Source organism: Chelonoidis abingdonii, chromosome 5 (genome assembly GCF_003597395.2).
Source record: "Chelonoidis abingdonii isolate Lonesome George chromosome 5, CheloAbing_2.0, whole genome shotgun sequence".
In the NCBI taxonomy this organism is placed as follows: domain Eukaryota; kingdom Metazoa; phylum Chordata; order Testudines; family Testudinidae; genus Chelonoidis; species Chelonoidis abingdonii.
Window position 1 is genome coordinate 99,206,677 of NC_133773.1, and position 6,000 is coordinate 99,212,676.

Sequence of the window (6,000 nt, forward strand, 5' to 3'; positions counted from 1 at the left end):
CTGCTCACTGTATGTAACTATGGCTCAGCTTCTCTGTTCTGGCTCCTGGAGGAGTAGCAGGGCTGATTTCAACTCCTGTATTATTCTTGCCAGGGCACATGATCTGGAGTGGAAGTGGAAGTCTAAAGAGCTAATTCCTGGTCCCACAAGTAGAGCTGGAAAGAGAGGAGCTTTATAGGGGCATAAAATCCTTCCTCATACTATTATTAATTGTTGTCTGGGTAGCATCTGAAATGTGCATCATGCAACACAAACACAGAATAAGACTGATCTCTGCCCCAGAAAAATTGATAATCTAAGGTCTTGTCTATGGACAAAAGTGTGTAAAGGTGTTTATACCAATATAGCTTGCTCTTGTACAGGAAGCAGAATATGTTATACCAGTACAAGGCACACTTATTATAAAATATCCACACTATAACTAGATGGGTAAATAAGCCCAAGCAACTTTGTCTTACCTGTACAAAAAATGTGTGTAGAACAGGCCTAAGGCTCTGATTCTGCCATGCGGATGGATCCTCACCTTTTCAGTGCTGTGGAAGTCAACATGGAAGCAAGGATCCACCCACTCTGATCTGGAGCCTGAATTATTCTGGCCAAGATTTTCAAAAGTGATCTTGGATGTGTCAATTTTTCAGTGTCCAACCTGGGACACCTGTAAAAAGGTCTGATTTTCAGAAGGGGTTTGTGCACCTGCCATTTGAAAATCAGGGCCTTCAAGGTATCTCAGGTTGGGCACCCAGAAATGGAGGCACCCCAAATCAATAGTCACTCTTGAAAATCTTGACTTCTGGCTATAGTAGTTTTAAGGCATAAAAGCTGTTGATAAATTCTCAATCCAATCCTTCTTAAATTAAAGCATAAGTGAATGAGTTTCTGCTCCTGCGGTCCAAATACACAATGTAGAATATGGGGATCAATATGACACAAGATACAGCAAAGTGTCTTAGCAAGACTTATGAGGTAAATGGCCCTTATTATGAAATAACAGATAAAGGGAAGTGAAAGAAACTTAAGAGAATCTTTTTTCAGCATTGAACACTGTGAATCACAGTAGCATAAGTAATTGATAATATTATTAGCGCAGTATACATATCAGCTGTCGAGATATTATGAAGACTGAATTCAGTCTCTGTTGGGGGAGTCAGGGTCAACATCATTAACTATAGATCCTGTCCTGGTTTACATATAGAGCCCTCAGGCAAAGTGTCTGCCAGATACATCTCTATAGATGTGCATAGCTATAGGACATACAGGGGGCTAATCACACACATCAGTAATAGACAACAAGCTTTTGTTTATCTGAAGGTTTACTGGAATTAACTGATTAGTGTCAACTTGACACAATAACTTTTGTCTACAATGCAGTAGATCATTTTGATGGTTTTATTGATGGAGTGTTGTCTAATGTAAATTGTAAGGGTAGTTGAATTTAGATGAAGTTGGAAACATTTTACTTAAGCAGAAACTGAAAAAGCCATTAGTAAATGTATCTTTAAAATGGCACATTTTGTAATCTTATGGATAGTACAACAATTATAATGATAGTAGTAAGGGTAATTAAGAGAGATTTAAAATTGAAATTTTTGCAGTGTGTCTATAAATTAAGCCCAGAATACAAGGTCCTTACATGAAAATTAGAGGTTAAAACTAAACAGAAGATAAGTTTGACAAATCTCTTTCATGTAAGAAAATCCCTGTCTGATCAAATGGAAGAGAAAATAAAATAAAATATGTTTACATAAAAATTGCAATTGACTAATTTAGAATTAAAATATGCAAAAATATCCTTAAATCTCAGTTGTGGCAAGCAAAATTTAAAAAAACATATTTGTGTATCTGAATATTATTTTTTGCCTTTTGTTAAGGCTAATTGTTTTCTTCAGTAATTAAATACTGACATTTCACAGCATACCATTTATACAGCTATGTCAAACAGCTTCAGTGAAATAGCTTTGTGCTTTCTGTTCTCAATAATTCAGCATGGTTAAAGTTTATAAACTTAATTGAAAATTCTTCATAATTTTATACTTTTTCCAATTATATATTACAAATAACTATAAACCTTAATTTCTGGGTGAGCTATTATAACATCCAGTGTAAATGTTATATCTTTTCCTGGCAAGCTGAATTTAGGGAATGTTTTTGTAAGCGGATGAATATTTCAAAGAGGTATGTAAATATTAGGGGAAAAAAACAAAAAATACTCGATAACCTCAATCACCTCCTTCTACTTTCAGAACACAAACTATTTTTTCCCCACTATAGCAGGTCAAAACAATTAGGCCAAAACAAGGGGATATTGTAGGCCACAAAATGAAATAATTAAATTTAGGAAGTAGTATCAATTATGCTTAGTTCCTACCATTAAAAACTGTAGCTAGTAACCCCATTCTCTCCATATCTCAAAAAGCTACTAATTCTTCATCACAGACTTCCAGTATCATATCCCTGGGTAATGTAGTATTCCGTATTGTTACGGAAGCTTTTAATAATATCAGCTGAACACTCCAGTGTTGTTATGGAAATAGCAGTGTCGCAGCTCATGGACATAGCAGTGTCACAATTGTTGGATTTCCAGCAATATTCAACTAGGGTGAGACCTTGTTTTTACCCTTTATCATCCTACAATATGCACTCCACTTGCTTGGTTTTGATCGGCGAAATTATGTCATCAGAGAAAAAGGCCTCATTTTACAGTCCTTACTCATGCAAAACTCCTACCAAAGTCAGTAAGGGCTGTAGGATTGGGCCAAAGAATATTTTCCTTTGAGGATGCAAATGATCTGGGCTAGACTGGATATGAGCTGACCCGAGATAGCTTTACTTTTGGTCTTGGAAAAGTAGTGCAGTCTTGGTTTGGTTTTGTATGTTATAAGGCTACATTCTCTGAAGTGGCCAACTATCTGTATCCATAGCCAATACAAAACCATGAGGTAATTTTTGCTTTCTCAGTTTCTCCAGCTCACTCATAATTCTGAGAATGAAATGCCTTTTCCCCATTAAAGAATTCTTGGCATTCCTCACTTAAAACTACAGACATAAAAATACAAGTGTCACAGCACACTATTACTGAAAAATTGCTTACATTCTCATTTTTATCATAAAATTATAAAATAAATCAATTGGAATATAAATGTTGCACTTACATTTCAGTGTATGGTATATAGAACAGTATAAACAAGTCATTTTCTGTATGAAATTTTAGTTTGTACTGACTTCGCTAGTGCTTTTTATATAGCCTGTTGTAAAACTAAGCAAATATGTAGATGAGCTGATGTACCCCGGTCAAGAATCACTGCCCTAGTGTAGCCATACCCTCCGTCTAAAGTTCAACAATGGCTAACAACCAGCTTAGCACATGTGTAAGGCAGTGTGCCTTATCTATGGTAAACTTTTAAAATGGATTCTCTAGTCTAACGCACCTTTAAAGACCAGTCTAAACAAAGCCATAATAGCCTAACCACTGGAAGGAAGGCAGGGTACAGAAGTGCAAGGGAAGTAAAGGCAACTTCTCCAGTGAGCCTTCCCCCTACAACCTCAGCAGGTACCACCACATTCAGGCAATCACAGCTTTGACTAAGGAGCAGCTAACAGGCCCCTCTCTCAGCACTGTCATGGCACTTTTTTTGAAGAGCATATTTCTTCCAGACAGGAGAACAAGAAACTCAAGGTATTTCCCAAACCAACTGTCATCCAAATCATCATCTATAGCTGTCTGTTATGTCACAGTTTGACATTACTTACCCATTTTAATCTAATCTGCACAGGTCTGACACTTGCTATCCATAACCTCCGCCCAGATCTCTGTCTACCTATTACAAAAAGTTGTGTGAATGAGACTTTAGTTCAACGTGAGCAAACAATGGCAGAATTTGAGGAAAATAAAATGTTGCATGCATTGAAGACCTTAAGTGGCTAACCACTTGGCGTTACTGAAAAACAGAACAAACTGTTTCTAAGGGATGAGTTTATCCTTTTAAAAAGCATATGGTATTTACAGAATGTTAACTGATTTCAGAGTAGCAGCCGTGTAATCTATTTCCCCATGTTAAGTATCCTCACACCTTCTTGTCAACTGTCTGGACTGAGCCATCTTGATTATCACTACAAAAGTTTTTTTTCCTCCTGCTGATAATAGCTCATCTTAATTAATTAGCCTCTTAGAATTGGTATGGCAACTTGCACCTTTTCGTGTTCTCTGTATGTAGATATATCGTCTTACTATACGTTCCGTTCTATGCATCTGATGAAGTGGGCTGTAGCCCACGAAAGCTTATGCTCAAATAAATTTGTTAGTCTCTAAGGTGTCACAAGTACTCCTGTTCTTTTTGAGAATATTAACTAGATCTGGTTTTTTGTTTTAAAGAATCTTTAATAAAAAAAAATCTATTGATTTCAAGGAGACCTTCTGTACTGTGATTTACATAATAAAAGTGCTATTAACATAATATCCAGTCAGAAACATCTGATAAGATGTAAACACAAAACACTACAATATACTCCTATGGAGTATCTTTTATATAAGTATAAAAATACTCTTTAAAATGTAGATCACACTTTTCATACTGAAGGATCCCAGCTTGTGGGCCAGATTGCATTATGCAAGTGGATAGCTAATGGAGAGGAAGGATGAGTACAAGAAGCCTTTTCCCCTTTTTGTAGCCCACATGAAGGCCAGACATAACTGCAGTCAGTCAGAAGAATGCAAGTACTGCTCCCTCCATACTTCTGGGAGCACAAAACTCTCCAAAAAGAATGGGAAATGTTTGGGAGGAGGTTGGGCTGTGGTTCCACCTTCCCTACACCCAGAGTTCCAGCCACTGCCAGGACCTCTGGGCCCTTTTAAATTGCCAGGGCCCAGGGCAGCTGCCCCTCCCGCCCTCATCAGCGGCCCTGCCAGTCTGACTGGACCAGCTTACTTTCACTTCTGCCTACACTGGTGCATGCTGTGGAAGTGTACTGAAACTCAGAAAGGGGTGAAGCCACAGGCCTCTTACTTCTCTCCCTCCCCCGAAAGTGGAGGAAACAACTGGGGGGACACCCATTTTAGACTTAATTCTGACCAGCATGGAGGAAATTTGGTAGCAGATCCGAGGGTGGAAGGAAATTTGGGTGAAAGTGATCATGAAATGATGATTTCGTGATTCTAAGGAAAGGAAGGAGTGAGAGCTGAAGAATAAGGACAATAGACTTCAAAAAGAAGACTTTACAAATGCAGAGAACTGGTAGGTAGGGTCCCATGGGAAGAAAATCTAATGCAAAAAGGAGTTTAGGAGAGCTGGCATTTTCTCAAGGAGGCACTCTTAAAGGCATAACAGCAAATTATCCCAATACAAACAAAAGATAGGAAAAATAATATGAGGCCAATATGCCTCCATCAGGAGCTTTTTAATGATCTGAAAATCCAAAAGGAATCCTACAAAAAGTGGAAACATGGTCAAATAGATAAGGTTAAGTACAAAAGAATAACACAAGCATGTAAGAACAAAATCAGAAAGTCTATGGCACAAAATGAGTTGCCTCTTGCAAGGGACATAAAAGGCAATAAGAAAAACTTATTTAAATATATTAGGAGCAAGAGAAAGACAAAGGAAAGCAAAGGTCTACTTCTTAGCAGAGAAGGAGAAGTAATAACTGATGTGATGACATCAAGAAAGCTGGGGTGCCTATTTTGCTTCAGTCTTCACAAAAAGGTTAATGGTGGCCAGATACAACTTAATTAATAACAACTGGGGAAAAGAAATTGAAGCCAAAATAACAAAAGACCAGGTTAATCAGTCTTTAGATAAGTTAGATGTAGTCAAGTCAGGGCCTGATGACATTCATCGTAGGGTACTTCAGGAAATAGTGGAAGCAATCTCAGAACCATTAGCGATTATCTGTGAGAACTCCTGGGGGATGGATGAGGTCCCAAAAGACTGGAGAAGGGCAAACATAATACCTATCTCTAAAAAGTGGAACAAAGAGGACCTGGAGAATTATAAACCAGTCACTCTA